At 44.3% G+C, this 17,820-nt stretch overlaps 1 long non-coding RNA gene across 2 annotated transcripts in view; it reads left to right on the plus strand.

Annotated features, from left to right (window-relative positions):
- The window catches only part of LOC128345356 (uncharacterized), a 47,340-nt gene that overhangs the window by 1,173 nt on the left and 28,347 nt on the right, over positions 1–17,820 (plus strand). For both annotated transcript variants that reach the window (XR_008316399.1, XR_008316398.1), the window contains exon 2: positions 15,112–15,228. This is a non-coding gene — a long non-coding RNA (uncharacterized LOC128345356). The remainder of the gene's footprint in view (positions 1–15,111; positions 15,229–17,820) is intronic.

The raw sequence follows: 17,820 nt of genomic DNA on the forward strand, positions 1-17,820 counted from the left end.
CCCCATAGATTCTCTATGGGGTCAGGTCAGGCGAGTTTGCTGGCCAATCAAGCACAGTACACTGTATACTTTTCAGAGGTCCGATATTGTTCTATTCTTCAATCCTTGTCTTCTTGGTTCCATGTAATATTCTAATTTTCTGGGATTGTGGATTTGGGGTTTTCATGAGCTGTACGCCATGATCATCACAATTATAACAAATTAAGGCTTGACTTATCTCGCTTTGCATGTAATGCGTCTGTCTCATATATCAGTTTCACCTTTTAATTTGCATTACTGAAATTAATGGACTTTTGCACGATATTCTAATTTTCCGAGTTTCACCTGTATGTGCCGTGTGTGTGTGTGTGTGTGTGTGTGTGTGTGTAGCTTACAACCTGTTTCTCCTGAAAGTGTCTGAACTTGTATTTTTGAACTGATATTATGGTAAAGTTATTTGAAAGATGGGTATGAGATGTTTGGACAGGGGTGCAATTTCAGTGCTTGCCCTAGGTGCTATTTTTCCTTGATACGCCTCTATACTGACCTCTCCCCAGTTTAAGTAAATTTCCTTTATGCAATATTGCCTGGAGTTTACAACCCTTGGACAACAGGACCAGACTATCAGGCAACTTAACTTTCTTTTATAGCAGATTTCTCCAGTAAGGACACTATTTCCTGTAGCCTGCCAAATATGGGGCATTTTAGTATATTATTAGTGTAGGAAATGCTTCCGGTGTGCACAGAGGTGACCAAGAAATGCAAAACTCTCTGCACTGTGTCAGGATTAGCCCAATGGTGTCTAGGTTACATAGACAACTTATATAGTTGTCTATATGACACACTTTATCATATCTGTATATGATACACACTATATGATATGATATGATACACACTGTATATGATACACACTGTATGATATCAGGCCTAGTTTATACAGTAGCAGATATGAGGGACAAAACGTATTAGGCTATATACACTTTCAGAGTATGTGAGGAAATGACAGGGTTGAATGCTTCCACATTAATATATAGATATTTATAGATGTTTCTTGCATGCACTGGTTTACATAGCATGCAGGGGGCCCGCTGAGCCTAACAGGGGTCTCTCTTCCATCAGTCCTAGTGCAAGAAATGCCACTAAGCACTAACACTGTTTCTTAGCAGCTGTGCAGCCTCTCCAGCAGCATGGACATGGGTTGGAGATGGACAGAGGCAGCGCAGGTGCACTGCTATCTATATAATTAATTCTCTTAGCTGGCAAGTGTGTCCAGGATTTGGCGGCGGAACTCTCGTGACACGTTGCGAGAGTTTCGGTGAGAGGCCCGGTGGAGTGAAGAGGAGAGGGGGAAGAAAGTGGCGACAGCTGCAAGTCGGCGGGCAGGCGGGGGGGGAGAAAAAGTGGCGGCGGGCATGAGACAAAAGCAGCGGCAGGCGGGAGAGAAGAGCGGTGGCGGGCGGGCGGGCAGAGGGGGGACAGAAAAGCCGCCGTGGCGGGCGGGCGGATGGGGGGGGAAAGAAAAGCGGCAGTGGCAGGTGGACGGGAGGGAGAGAGAAAAAATGACAGCAGCGGGTGGGTAGCGGGGCCCTTTTTGGCTGGCCGCCACCCAGTGAGGCTCTGTGTGGGGGAAGGAATGGGAGGGGAGGAGGGCTAGAGAGCATGGGGCTGGAGGGAAGGGGAAAAGAGGAGAGACCGTGGGGCTGGGGCAGAAGGAAGAGGGAGGGGGAAACAGCCGGCCCCAAAGCACCTCACAGATGCTTTGTGTGGGGTCGGCTAGTTTCATTTAATTTAATTGATTTATTACATTTATATCCTGCTCTTCCTCCAAGGAGCTCAGAGAGCGGTGTACATGCTTATTTTTGTCATCAGAACAACCCTGTGAGGTAGTTTAGGCTGAGAGATACATGACTGGCCCAGAGTCACCCAGTGGGTTTCATGGTTGAATGGGAATTCGAACTCTGGTCTTCCCGGTCTTAGTCCAACACTCTAACCACTATGCTATGCTGGCTCCGGCATGGTGTGCAAGCCACTACAGTAAACATCTCATAGATAAATTTAGCTTAGTTTTCTGTGTGAAGTATTTTCTCTCTCTCAAAATGATGAAACATTTCAATTCCGTAATTCCCAGATCTTTAGCGGTACAGCAGAGCAGCAGATTTGTTCACTTACTCGCTCTTTATATGAATTAGGCTTAATTACATTTAGAGCAGGTTCACCAACAGAAAACCCACATCTACTTCAGTGCCATCAGATCTTTTAACATTCAACTTATTCAGAAAAGAAAACAAGCAATGGACAAAAAGTTGAAGTATAAAAAGCACTGAAAATCTCTGCCTAAATTGGAACATTTAAGAATTAATACCACCAAGAGTGGTTTCTAATAGTGCTGTGTGTCTGTCTGTCTCTTTCTGCTTGTGCTTTGGAATCACAACAAGAATGAGTGAACTCCTAAAAAAAAACCTAACACCTGGAGTTCCAATTCAAGAAATTAAACGCCAGCATTTGGACCATTATGCCAGGCACAAAACATAATATATAGATTGGGATAAGCCGAGATTTAATGTGTTCATACAAACATGTCAAGCAGATAACATATTAAAGTTTACTAGATGAGCCGGCGCAGAGCATCTGCACCCCTAGTTCTCCCTGTCTCTCTCCCCACGCCGCAACCAATCTGGCTCCCTGCCCCATCTTCATTTTGTCTCCATCCCCTCAGCCAGTTTGCTCCCGCCCCCACATATCCCTTCAGCCAGTTTGCTCCCCCACCAACATCCCTTCAGCCCCGGTTTTGCCGCCTGCTCGGCTGTCCTCCTTGCGAGGAGGTGGGCAGTTGGAGCCGACGTGCGCTCTCCCACCAGCTCGCAGTGGCGCCTCCTCCTCGACCTCCCTCCCTCCTTGGCAGGCTGCCTTGGAGAGAGGCTCCACATGCTGTGCTGTGCTCTGTTCTGCTCTGTCAGAAAATCTCACGAGATGTGCCACATACTACGGGATCTGATACATTTGTCCTAAGGCTTTTAAATATGTTTGATGCTTCAGAATCTTGAACATGATGGCCCGCTAATGAAGCTGGGTGAACCTCCCACTTTCCAGCACTGCTTCCCAATCTTACCCTGTTGCAGCACATCTAGTGCTCTCCTTTCCCTCTGCATTTTCCAACAGTCAGAAAAGAAGAGAAGTGTAAAGAAGCACGGGAGGGAAGGAACACAGGCTGACATACTGCCCACACTGTACATTGGCCTAGTCATGTTGCATGCATGTTACACAAATGCAAAAATTGTGCATATAATGTTACATGAGAGTAAGCCCATTGTTTCCAATTGGCTTACTTTCATGTCATGTCATTTGAGCAATATTTGCATTTGCGCAGCTAGCATGCATTCATTCGATTTCTAGACCGCCCTTCCAAAAATGGCTCAGAGCAGTTTACACAGAGAAATAATAAATAAATAAGATGGCTCCCTGTCCCCAAAGGGTCCACAAGAAACATAAGCTAGACACCAGCAACAGTCACTGGAGGTACTGTGCTGGGGGTGGATAGGGCCAGTTCCTCTCCCCCTGCTCAATAAAGAGAATCACCACGTAAAAAGGTGTCTCTTTGCCAAGTTAGCAAGGGTCATGCGACATACAGTAACTAGGTTGATATTCCTTTGCACAGTATGTCAGCCATTGAATTTTAGTGTTTGAAGGGACCTTGGAAGCCTTTGAGCCTTTTGCTCAGTACAGGAAACTGCTACAGCACCCCTGCAGTGCAGCCCTTACTCTCCAAACATCCTTCCATTCCCTTCCTCTCTGGCTTTTGAAAGTGCCAGAAATGGGAGTGGAGAACAGCAGCAATACTGGCATTAGCACACCACAAGGAAATGAGGTAAACAATGAAAATGAAAACTATTTGGAAGATAGTTTGACAGTTAGTATTCATATCATGGAGAATCAGCTGCTTAAAAGGTTTGGATTCATACTCAGGGTTTACCAAGATTTAAATATTTACTGTTTACCAAGATTTAAATATTTACAGTTACTGTGAGGTTGTTTTTAAAAAAACAACAACTACTATTTACTTAAATTGTGGGGTGTTTGGTTTTAATAAGAAACCCTGGTCATAATCCCTGAAGTTATGTTTGTCTGTGTTGTTGTTGTTGTTGTTACTATTAATTCGATTTCTATACTGCCCTTCCAAAAATGGCTCAGAGAAGTTTACACAGAGAAATAATAAATAAATTAGATGGATCCCTGTCCCCAAAGGGCTCACAATCTAAAAGAAGCATAAGATAGACACCAGCAACAGTCATTGGAGGTACTGTGCTGGGGGTGGTGTGATCAGGCTTCCTTATTTTATTTATTTCTTTATTACATTTCTAGACCACCCCATCCAAAAGCTCTTATCTTATGGAGTACAACTTGATTAAACAAGATGTCCTGGTAAGAACTATTATGTCCACTACAAGCTTAATTGATAATTACCATCTTCACAAGTTAGCCCACTTCTGCCTCAAACATTCACACATCTGCTATCTTGAACTGGGGTGGATGACATCATCACAAACTACACCGTTGAGATGTCCCTGTGTGTCCCTACAACTGTACCCAATTTTGTCTAAATTGGTCCAGGCATTGCAAAGTTGATAGGCACACGAACATAGACAGTGGGAGAGCACTGGATAATCTCATAAGTTTACTTTCCTTAAGGAAAGTACCAAATTTAGTTCAAATTGGTTAGGTAGTTCACAAGTTAGCCTATTTGAACCTCAGATATTCATGTATCTGCCTTCTTGAACTGGGGTGGATGCCATCATCACAAAGTGGAGGTTTCCCTATGTGTCCCTGTAACTGTATCAAATTTGGTTCAAATCCCATCTTTAGATGTGGTTCAGTTTTGGCATGTGTAAAGTGATGCAAATTGGGATGAAAAACCCCAACTTCAAGGATACGCTGATGGCATCTGAGCTGTCGGTGACGGACCAGGAGAGGGATCTTGGGGTCATGGTGGACGGCTCATTGAAAAAGTCGACTCAATGTGTGGCAGCTGTGAAAAAGGCCAATTCCATGCTAGGGATCATTAGGAAGGGGATAGGAAATAAAACGACTAATATTATAACACCCTTATACAAAACTATGGTGCGGCCACACCTGAAGTAGTGTGTACAATTCTGGTCACCACATCTAAAGAAGGACGTTATAGTACTGGAAAAGGTGCAGAAGAGGGCAAGCAAGGTGATCAGGGGCCTAGAGCACCTTCCTTATGAGGCAAGGCTACAAAACCTGGAGCTATTTAGTTTAGAAAAAAAGACGACTGTGGGAAGACATAATAGAGGTCTATAAAACCATGCATGGTGTGAAGAAGGTGGATAGAGAAAAATTCTTCTCCCTCTCCCATAACACTAGAACCAGGGGTCATCCTATGAAATTGATTGCCACGAAATTTAGGACCCACAAACTGAAGTGCTTTTTCACACAATGCATAATCAATTTGTGGAATTCTCTGCCACAAGATGTGGTGACAGCCAACAACCTGGATGGCTTTCAGAGGGGTTTGGATAACTTCATGGAGGAGAGGTCTATAATTGGCTACTAGTTGGAGGGCTATAGGCCACCTCCAGCCTCAAAGGCAGGATGCCTCTGAGTACCAGTTGCAGGGAAGTAACAGCAGGAGAGAGGGCATGCCCTCAACTCCTGCCTGAGGGCTCCCAGTGGCATCTGGTGGGCCACTGTGTGAAACAGGATGCTGGACTAGATGGGCCTTGGGCCTGATCCAGCAGGGCTGTTCTTATGTAGAAAGTAGTGTACAACATACTAAAAAAAAAAGACTTAATATACAATATTATATTTAAAAAGATGTGAGATTACCGAAAAGCAAACAGTAAATCCAGGGAATCAATTAAGATGTCAGACCAACATCTTGTTGAAAGAGGAAAGTCTTCACAAGACAGGGGAGCACATCATAAAAAGGACAAGCTGAGCCACCTTCTGAAAGGAGTTCTCAATACTAGATGATGCCATAGAAAGGGGTGTATCATGCAACTCACGTGGAGGCTTTACACACATGGCTTCTCTGCCCCAAATCACCTCCAGGAGAGAGCCTGTGCATTCACACACCAGCCAAACGTACCCCGAAGTCCCGTCGAGATCCCTGGATGCACTCCACACACAAGTCAGGCTATGTCTTGGAAATTCTAGCTTATCTCGAGGTATTTTCTAGATTTTTAAAATGCTGGTTTTAAGCTACTTTTTCTGAAAACACTGGAGCAAACAGGGAGAGGCGCTGACGTATAATCATTAGCATCATAAGATGCATGCTCTCTTCAGAAATACAGATGTAGCTCTTCAGTAATCTCCCCCCACCCCCACCATTGGCTAGAAAGAAAACACGGACGCCTGCATGTGGACTTGTTTCAAAAGAAAACTGAGAGCAGAGGGGAGGGTCTGCTTCCCTCAATGCCGCGAGTGTACTTTGAAGGGGCTTCACTCAACATTTACCCTGAAGCCTGAAGCCAAGTGCGAATAACTCCCAGCAGAGCCTCAGGTGCTAGAGGATATGGAGAAAGCCTCATTGGCTCATCCCAATGGGCAGATAAGCCTATATGGGTCCTTTATTATTTATTATTATTTATTCTATTTTTATACCACCCTTCCAAGCTGGCTCAGGGTGGTTCACAATTAAAAAACAGAAATCATTAAAAACAATTAAAACAGAAATACAAATATAAACACCAATTTAAAAACATCTTAAAAAACAATTAAACTATCAAAACAATTAAAACCCTGAAAACCAGGTTAACATTAAAACAATTAAAACTAATTAAAAACCCTGAAAGACCAGGCCAAACAGATGAGTTTTAAGGGCTCTCTTGAAAGTCAGTAAAGAATTAAGATTACGAATTTCTGCTGGGAGTGCATTCCACAGCCCAGGAGAAGCTATAGAGAAGGCCCGCCTCAGAGTCGCCACCAAAAGAACCGGTGGTAACTGGAGACGGACCTCTCCAGATGACCTTAACATGCGGTGAGGATCATGTAAAAGAAGGTGCTCTCTAAGATATCTTTAGTTATCTTGTTCTTAAGCCATTTAGTAGTTTCATGGTACTGAGCACTTTGAACTGGGCACAGAAACAGACAAAGGCAATGAAGCTGTTGCAAGAGAGGAACTGCATGCTCCCCAAAATCACCCACAATAAATGGCTTCACATCCTTAAAAAGCAACTCAATTTTCTTTTAAAAAACCAGACATGTTTTGCAAGAAAAAAGGAATAATTCCATAGGGAGGAAAAATGTTTTACTAACCTCTGTGAAACAAGCATAATTATCAGTATGAATAAAATATTGACATAGGGAGAACAGATCTAGTTTTCCTAAAGAAAGGACTAGAAAGTTGTGACGAGGTATGGGCAAGTGCTCTGCTACTTGTTCTGAATTGGTTCAGACATGATCTGATTACATCCCGATTGTTTTTGTTGTGGGGAGGGGAAAATCAGATCATGGTTGAGCCAATTTGAGGCTTGGCAAATGTTCTCCCCATCCCTGCCAGTCTTTCAGGTCCCAAACACAATCCTTTTTTACCCGAGTGGCAGTGGGGAGAGAGGCTCTTTATGAAAAATGCATAGCATGCAAGAAGCTTTCCCTCCTCCTTTTGCCTCCCTTCAGTGCTGCTGATTAGGGATGTGCACGGAACCAGTTCGGAGGCCCTTTATGGGCTTCCGAACTGGTTTGAACGACTGGCAGTTCCGCCGGTTCAAAGGCGCGGGGATGATTAAGGGTGGGGGAGGGTGCACTTTCCCCTTCCGCCGCTTCTCCCCTGCTGGCATTGCATTGTAAACCCACCTGGCGGGGCGGCAGCATACCTCCCTCCCATCCCCTCAGTGGACTGGAAGTACCCAGTGCACATGCAATGTCAGGCACATGCACGCACCCAATGTGCGCATGAGCAAGTGTGATGTGCCCGCACATGTGCCTGACATGCACGCACACACCAGGTACTTCCACTTGCTTCCAGTCCAATGAGGGGACGGAGTGGCACGGAGGTACACTGCCACCCTGCTGGACTGGTTTACATAGGAGCGCCGGTGGGGGGCGGGGCGGACGTACACCCTCCCCCATACTTAAAGTCATCCCCCCCGACCTTCAAATTTCCCCATGCCGGTTCCATGCACATCCCTACTGCTGATCAGAAAGCAAGCAAGCTATAACAACTGATGGGAGTGATCGTCTTTGCAAGGGCTACCACAAATGGCAGTGACCTTTGTAAGGTCTACAACTCCCAGCCTGCACCTTTCTTTCTATTCAGCAGAGCAGAAGGCATGCATAAGGGGGAAAACCTTGCTTGCCACACACTTTATTCTCAGTGTGCTTCATGCCAAAGCATCAGGAGGAGATGGTAGAAAGAACCCCCTTCCCACTGGCAATGGGTTAAGTAAAGGAAGTGCTGGGGGAGAGCTGGAAAGCTGAATGGGGAAGACTGGTGAGGTGGAACCAAACTTCTTCAAACTCCAGTTCAGGAGCACAGTTTTGGGAGCTCCCCCTTTCTTGGATTCATGGGGGTGGGAAGAGCCACTTCTCTTAACACCAATTTACAAGTCCAAATCAGGAGAGCTTCACTGAGACCTCTAGTGAAAACAAGTGGTAGCAATGCATGGTGAAACAGCAACAGCCATACTGCCACAAAGCCAGCCATGCTCACTGATGCCCCTTGCACACATTTAGACAAACTGTCACTCTGCCATGTTTACTCCTTGAATTCACGTCAGTAACAGTCATCACTAGGCAAGGCAACTCAGCATTATTACTTCCATAGCAGATGAAAGGACTGAGGCAGAAAGTGTTTTCCCAAGTTTATGGCTGAGGCACAAGGTGAACTGGAGACACGCCTGTCTACAACTCACATTTAATTCAACCCCAGCATTCTAAATGAGAGTCATTTTGCAGGAACATAAATAAGAGAATGTAACAGTTTTCTCAATGAGGAGATCCCTCTGCCTGAATAAAAATAATAAACCAGAGTGTTCACAATCTCATGAAGTAGACAGTACTAGCCACAGTGGCAGTGGATTCAAAAGTATCTTGCTTGAATACTGTTCACACTGTTGAAGTATTTATCCCTCCAGTGGCTGTTGCTGGTGTCTATCTTCTGTTTCTTTTTTAGACTGTGAGACCTTTACATAGGAACATAGGAAGCTGCCAAATACTGAGTCAGACCATTGGTCTATCTAGCTCAGTATTGTCTTCACAGACTGGCAGCAGCTTCACCAAGGTTGCAGGCAGGAATCTCTCTCAGCCCTATCTTGGAAAAGCCAGGGAGGGAACTTGGAACCTTCTGCTCTTCCCAGAGCGGCTCCATCCCCTGAGGACAATATCTTGCAGTGCACACACTTCTAGTCTCCCATTCAAATGCAACCAGGGCAGACCCTGCTTAGCTAAGAGGACAAGTCATGCTTGCTACCACAAGACCAGCTCTCCTCCCCAAGACCAGCTCTCCTCCCCAAGTTTACTTAAGGGACAGGGAACCATTTAATGTATTAATATCTATGTAAACTGCTTTGAGAACCTTTGTTGAAAAGCACTATGTAAATATTTGTCATACTTGTAGTCCCCTTCATCTATTTTAAGTGCAAGTTTTGGGCTCGGAGTTATTTTTATTCACATCTGAACAAGTCCCATAATATTTTTGCATCTTCATTTTCTACAACTTTTTCAATTTTATGGTCCCACCAATTTTTGGCTACAGGTAGCTTGTATTTTTTGTAGATGTTCCAGTGTATCATCCCTGCTACCTTGTCATGCCTTTGTTTGTAGTCAGTCTGTGCGATCTTTTTACAACAGCTGATTAGGTGGTCCACTGTTTCATCTGCTTCTTTACACAGGCTGCACTTACTGTTTGTTGTTGACTTTTTGACTTTTGCTCTTATTGCATTTGTTCTTAGTGCCTGTTCTTGTGCAGCCAGTATTAAACCCTCTGTTTCTTTCTTCAAGTTGCCATTCTTAAGCCATTGCCAGGTCTTGGTGATGTCTGATTTTTCACATATTGTGCAAATATTGACCATGCAGTGGTTTATTTCTCCATTTTTCTGCTCGGTTCTTGACTTGTTCTTTCTTGTAGGCCTGCTTTCTTTCATTGGTGTTGAATAGTTTCTCATTATTGACCATTTGAAGTGCATCTTCTTCACTGTCCTTGATATATTCTTCAAGGCCTCTTTTATCCTCCTCTACTGTTTGATGGACTTGCAGCATTCCTCTTGCCCCTGAGCTGCGAGGGAGGTATAGCCTATCGACATCACTGTGGGGGTGCAGAGCATGATTGATGGTCATGATTTTCCCGGTCTTATGATCTAGCGTCTCTAGTTCTGCCTGGCTCCAGTCTATTATTCCTGCAGTGTATCTGATAACAGGTATAGCCCAGGTGTTTATGACTTGTATGGTGTTCCCACCATTGAGTTTGGACTTGAGGATTTTTCTAACTCTCCTGATGTATTCACTTCCAATTTTTCCTTTAACTTCAGTGTGTGCAATCTTATCAGCCTGGAGAATAACATCGCATACACCGAAGTTAAAAGAAATATTATTTCTTGTTTACACAGTCAGACAGGTGTTATTGACTGGTTTGTTTTATCCAGACATCGAGTCCTTCCCAAGGACCTGGGATGGCTGAATTTTATTGTCAGTGTTGTTGTTGTTAATTTGCTTTCTATACCGCCCTTACAAAAATGGCTCAGGGCAGTTTCAATTAGCCACTACTCTAAACCACCCAACTTGTCACTTTGCAAAGCAGCGTCTATCCCATGGTTCTTTTTAACATCTATTGTCTTAGCTATTGGTTCCTTACTCTCAGAACTTATGCACTCAACATGCATTTCATTTCTCCAGTTCTTCTTCATTTGCTAGTTTTAGGCCCGCTTTCAACAATATACCATAAGGCATTGTATTAAGCGTCTGTCTCTTTTAAAAAGGTCTTTACAGCATGTTTGGAGCCATAAATATAGGACTTTAGGATTTATTTTACTTATACTTTAATGTGCCCTTCAGGCTAAAAATCTCTCCTGGCATCTAAAAGGAATGAGCATGGCATCTACCCAGGCCACAGTTCACTGGTGTGCTACTGTACATGTATAGCCTGCTGTATACAATAAAGCTTTCCAACTGAGATAAACGCTGCACTGACCACCTACGTTCCAAAATGCTTCCCATGTGGTGGTGTCCATTTTAAATTGGTCAGTGTGCCACTCTTGAGACATGTTTCATTAACTCACTGCCACTACGAACTATTTTATTGCAGATGGCTTACTCTTGTTCCATTTCCAGTCATAATCTATCATAATATTCTCGTTTGGAGAGTCATTGTCTGCATAGCTGTCTTTTTTCAGCCTCCACAGCAATTTTAATCCAGAAGGCAACATAGCTCCCTTTCCCATTACTGTTTTTGTTGATATGTTCTTTCATGGTGTGATGTTGGTAGATCAACATCTTCACATTGTTTTGCAAATAGCACAGGCATTGGCCCTATTAATGATGTGTGATGTGTAATTTAACACCCTTTCTTTTGGTTGCTCATTGACCTACCAAGGCCAGACACAATACAGTATTAGCCGTTAAAGAGAGGGCTTCCACAATTGCATTTATTTTTTGCAGTAGCCAATTTGTTATGTTATTTATAATGATCTGGAATGATCTATAGTTACACCTGAATAGACCAGGCAGTCTTAATGCTTCCATTTAGTCACAGCTATTCACAACGTTGGCAGGGAAAGACACGAATTGGCAGCCAAAGACCAGTTACTATTAAATTCACTAGGTTTTGCTAAAACAGCTAGCAGCTTCAATGAGTTTGCAATGTTTTGAACAATACCCAGAGGTCGTGATCTGCAGCTATTATCAGCAACTGGCTGACTACTTGTATTAATATTAGTAGTACTATGCTACAACATATTCCTGGGACAGACTGTGCCTTTTGCCATTAGATTTCCCTTTCAGTTTATCTCAATGGAAACATGCCAATTCCTTAATAAGGTGGCCATCAGCAACACAATCTGTTATCTGACGGTTCTTAAATATTTTCACCAACCAATTCCAACATTACATTCGGCATCCATGGAAATGGCCTTTGAAATCTCTCTAATGGAACTGTCGATTAGAGAGACTCTGCCACACAATAAAGTTTTTTAAGCAACTGAACCCAGTTAGTTTGGAGCAGCTTAGTGGCTGCCTCTAGTTCAGAAATGACTGAAGGCTTTTCGACCACCTCAAGCCCATCCCTGGGTATGTTTTTAATTATTTTGATCAAACAATCTAATACCCAGATGGTTTCGAAGCCAATGTGGTATAGTGGCTAGAGGACTGGGCTTGGATGTAGGAAACGCAGGTTCAATCTCAATTTGATCTACCTCAAAGCTTTTGTGGAGCTATAAATACTCCTAACTCCTCAGAGATAGGGCTCAAGCGTATGGTAAAAATACCACATCTGACTACATATTTGGGGCCTTCCCATAGTTCACTGGCTTTAATACACAATTATGTGAGATTGACCCACACAGAAGTGTAGCAAGGAAGAAACCAATACCCAGAATATCCAATTTTTAAAAAATGGATATATTTTTAAAATGCAGGTTATTACTCCTATACCTTTAAACATTAGCTAGAAAAAAATATAGATGAGGGAAATTTGATAATTTTAATCAAATTAAATTTAGAGTGTAATTACTTCAGCAGTGCAATAATGAGTGTAAAGAACTTTATGAACAGAATATTTAGACTTTGTACTGATATCAGCAGAGGGTCCCTTTCTGTCAGGAGAATTTACTACTTGCGGATTTTGGGCCTCCACTAATTTGGCAATTGCTGTTGGCCCATTCAGTTTTTTTGTTAATGTTACCATTCTTTTCAAGCAGTCTCTTTTTGATGTTAGGCAGGCTCAGGAGTTCTGAGCAACATGATCTCTCAAGCTAAATAGAATGAAAAACCCAAGCAAGAGCTTCAGTTGCTTACCTGTAACTGGGGTTTTTTTCTGGTAGTCATCTGTCCGTTCACACAAATGGACTTCAGCTGGAGAATGAAGGCCTAGTCAGGAGTTTACAAGCTACCTTTTCCTCACTCCTGATTAGTGGTCCCTCCCCAGCAGCACCCATGAGGTCTCCTGACAGTCTCTTGCCTCCTCAGTTGAGGAGTCCACCACCTATGGGACACACTCTGCAGCGGGAATGATTGGCAGGTGTGTGAATGGACAGATGGCCATCAGAAGAACCTGTTACAGGTAAGCAACCAAAGTTGCTCTGGATGTTCTCTGTCCCTCACACTAATGGACACATCACAAGCTTACATCATTGAGGTTGGGAAGCAGAGACTCTCATGAGGCAACATCAGTGAAGGAAAAATATCAGCGTTAGGAGAAAATGGACTTCAAAACAGCACAACCAAAAGCATCATCGTTCTTAGCACAAATGTCCAAAACAAACGGAGCGGGGTAGCCCATGTGGCAGCCCTGCAGTTGGAATCCAGGGGCAAACCTCTGTTGAAGGACATAGCGGTAGCTAGTACATGGGTCAAATGAGCCTTAACTGACGAAGTTTGTAGACCCACCAGACGGTATGCCAATTTGATAGTGTGGACAATACAGTTAGACATTGATTGAGAGGCTTGGTGACCCTTATTTGGTTTGCCTTGCTGATGAAAGAGAAGGCGAGGATCAAAATGACAAAGTCTTTCCATGTAAAAAGCCAAGGCCCTGTGAACATCTAGCATATGCAAGCGTCTCTCATAGTCTATAGAAGGGTTGGGGGAAAAGACTGGGAGACTAATCAGTTGCGACCTATGGAATGATAAAATGATCTTCAGAAGGAGATATCCAGTAGGAATGTGCATGAATTGGTCCAACGCCTCCTTTAGGAAGTGATGAACTGGCTCGGGCACCCTTAGCCAAACTGGTTCAGTGGGGTGGAGAGCGGTTCCCTTAAGCAGCAGGTCCTTACCTGCTCTGCTGCCACCCCACCACTTTTCTGGATGTGGTGCTAGCTTTAGCAAAGGCTGCTGCGGCTGCAGAGCTGTTCCTTGCAGCCTGTACAAGGTGTCAGCATGTACATGGTCACTACGCATGCACAGCAGACATTTTGTGGTGAGCAAAACTATGCTGAACTTGCAGATGATGCAGCGAACAGCACCACAGCCACCGTGGCCTTTGCTAGAGTGAGTGCCATGCCTGGAAAATCAGCAGGGTGGCAGCAGAGCCAAGTAAGGACCTGCTTCTTAAGGGAACCGCTCTCTGCCCCACCCATACCCACATGAGCAGTTTGTGCACATCCCTAATATCCAGACAGAGTGTGACTTTGTCAGGATGAGACTGGAGAGCTCAGAGCTCACTCACCCTCCTGGCAAAGCTAATTGCCATGAGGCAAACTGTTTTGAAGGTAAGTATGTGCATGTTGCAAGTAGTCATGGGCTGGAACAGTTTCTTGATCAGAGTGGCCAGGACTAACAGGAGGTTCCAAGAAGGGGAGACCATTGGGGGAGGGGGTCAGGGTACAGTAGGGCCAGGCCCTTTAGGAAGTGTTTCATTTCTGGATGTTTGAACATAGAGGTATGGTCGGGACTAGACCAGTGGGCCGAAATGGCTGCCAGGTGGATTCTGATAGAGCTCACGCCCAAACCCGAATTCTGGAGATCCAACAAATAAGCCAGGATGAGGGGCAATGAGGCCAGAGTCAGATTCTGAGAATTATGGCATTTGGTGAAAAACGTTTCCATTTCATCACATAGGACTTGAGAATGGACAGTTTACTGGATGCTGAGAGGATGGTTACAAGATCTGGCAGCCAGACGGACAAATCTTCCTGGCCATTAGGTGCAGGGAAGCAATGTCTGGATGGAGGTGCGAGCCCCAGTTTTAGGTGAGCAGATTTGGGTGGTAAGGCAGCCAATGGATGTTCCCCTCAGAGTTGTAGAGAAGGGAAGGGAACCAATGATGCTTTGGCCACCAAGGTGCTATCAAAATGTACTGAGTCTATGTTTTTCATAGGATCCGTGGAATCAGGGTAAATCGTAGTGATCATTTTCTTGCAAAGGCATCCCCCCGAGATCCCCTGCCCATCACCACTCTTGTGCAGAACTGATTCCACTGGTGATTCTCGTGACTTGCAAATAACTCTATCGTGTCCCCAACAGCCTGACAATCTGGAGAAGTGTGGCAGGGTCAAGCTTCCACTCATGAGAGGATGAGGGAATCCTGCTGAGACGGTCTGCCCAGATATTAGAGCTGCCTTGTATATTAATTGCAGACAGGTAAGTACAATGACAGAGGGCCCACTCCCACATATGCATCGAGGCTCGGAACTTGTGTCCACTTGGCGGTTTATGTACACTTTCACGGTTTCATTATCCATTAACACCTGGACATGCTGGCCTGAGACAACAGGTTGGAAGCCTTTCAGGAATTTGTAAACCACCAGGAGTTCTAGGTAATTTATGTGATGGGAGGACTCCTGACACGACCAGTGGCCATTGAGCTGGTCTTGTCAAGCTGGGCACACCAAATGGTGTCCAACTCACTCGTGGTCAGGAAGATTTGAGGACTCGGCATGTGAAAAGGCGAATTCCTGAAAAGGTTAGTGTGAGATGTCCAATGAAGGGACTGGCGAAACGTGAATAGAATGTGAAGGGTCCACCACTGTGAGTCTCACTGAGGATCAAAGGTGTCAAGGAACCAGTGTTGAAGAGGATGCATACAAAGATGGTTAAGAGGCAATACATTTGTGGCAGAAGCCATGAGACCCAGCATGCATTGGATGTCCTTTGTGATGTGCCAAGATAAATCCTGAAGGAAGGTCACCCAAGATCTTGTGTGCACTATGTGTTCCGGTGGAAGATAGATAATGGCTCAAACAGAATTGAACACCGTTCCCAGAACATTTCATTCATTCATTCATTCATTTATTATTTTAATAATTCAATTGGGCGATTCCAGTCGTTGTTGATTGGTGGTGAGTGTTCTGTGCCCTGATCCCTTTCTTGTGGGGTTCCACAGGGCTCGGTCCTTGCTCCCATTCTCTTTAACATCTACATGAAGCTGCTGGGCTTGGTCATCCATTGGTTTGGGTTAAGTTTTTATCAATATGCTGATGATACTCAGCTTTATATCGCTACTCCTGGCCAAACAGGTGATGCCATTCATGTGCTGGCTCAGTGCCTAGAGGCTGCCAGGACCTGGATGGGCCAAAACAAGCTCAGTTCAATCCCCCCAAGACCAGTTTGCTCTTGTTCAGTCTGTGATTTGGCCAATTGCCATGTGTGAGTTTATCTCTTGATGAGGTTGCACTTCCCTTGAGAGATACGATTTGTGAGATAGGGGTCCTTCTGGACTCGCGGCTCCTGCTTGAACAGCAGATGGAGGCTGTGGCCAGGGGTGCCTTTGCCCAGCTTCGACTGGTTCACCAGTTATGGCCTTTTCTCAACCAGCAGGCCCTGGCAACAGTAACTCATGCCTTCGTTACCTCTCGTTTGGATTACTGTAATATGCTCTACCTAGGATTGCCTTTGAAAATGATTGGGAGGCTTCAACTAGTCCAGAATGCAGCGGCCTGCCTCCTCATGGGTGGCCATAGATTTGATAGTGTTACACCTCTTTTACGGTCGCTGCACTGGTTACCTGTTCACTTCCATGTCCAATTCAAAGTGCTGGTTCTGACCTATAAAACCCTTATAGGCTTAGCACCTGTATGTCTCCAGGATCACCTCTCTCTGACAGTTGTATTCCGACCTGTGAGGTCATCTCAGCTGGCCTTCCTTAGTGTCCCAGGCCCTGGTGCATGGTGCATAGTCCCGTAGGAGGGCCTTCTCTATGGCCACCCCTCTTCTTTAGAACACTCTCCCCCCGCAATTCGTTCACCCACCCACCCCCAGCTGGGTTTAAGGCCCTTTTCAAGACCCACCTGTTTCACCAGGCATTTACCCTTTAATTATTATTATTATTATCTTAATTAATTGGTATTATTGTTCACTGCCTAGAGTCTTTGAAGGAGGCAGTATATAATTTTTTAAAATAAATAAAATAAATAAATTTATATACTGCCCAATATTGAAATCTCTAGGTGATGCACAGAAGTAAAACATAATATAAAATATTAAACATTTAAAATTAATAAAAATATAAAATCATAATAGATAGATAAAAACACATTAAAATTCAAATATTTATGATATGGGAGCGTTCCTATTGAGACTTTTTAATTGACCAGGAGGCCCAGGTGCTAGAGTAAGTCCAGAGCCAGGACAAAAGAAGTTTCCGCGGGGTGGCATAGGACTTCAAGACCAGGAGCCAAACATCCAAGAATGGGGAAATATGGACACCCAGTTGCTGAAGGTAGCCAATGACCTTCGCCATACACTTTGTATAGACCCTTGGCATGGCACTGAACTGAAGCTTTTACATAGTCCATTTGAAAGAGGGAGCATTTCCTGTCTTGTGTGCAGATAGTTATTTGATAGTAAGCATCTCCCCATCTATAAAGGTGATCCACATCCCTCTTTCTAGTGGGGGGAGGATCTCTGAGATTGTAAGCATGTGAAACTACAAGCAATCTAGGCGTTCAAAGCTTCTACTCGCCTTATTTTGCCATTCCCAAGAAAGATGGTGTCCTATGTCACCTCATGTATGCCTACATTGCTTACCATCTTTCTTGGGAATGGAAAATAAGTACCAGCTCATGGAATGAGTGGTGGTGTGGAGTTTCTGGACCATTCTAGTGTGACCTGTTTTAGGGCCAAGAGAGTTTGGCTGTCAAAGGGCAGGTCTTCAATACTCATCCTAGCCTCAGCATGAGACCAGAGTAGCATAGCCACGCATGTCTTTATAGAGCTGTAGAGCTGGCCATAGAC

This window comes from Hemicordylus capensis, chromosome 1, assembly GCF_027244095.1.
Source record: "Hemicordylus capensis ecotype Gifberg chromosome 1, rHemCap1.1.pri, whole genome shotgun sequence".
NCBI classification, from domain to species: domain Eukaryota; kingdom Metazoa; phylum Chordata; class Lepidosauria; order Squamata; family Cordylidae; genus Hemicordylus; species Hemicordylus capensis.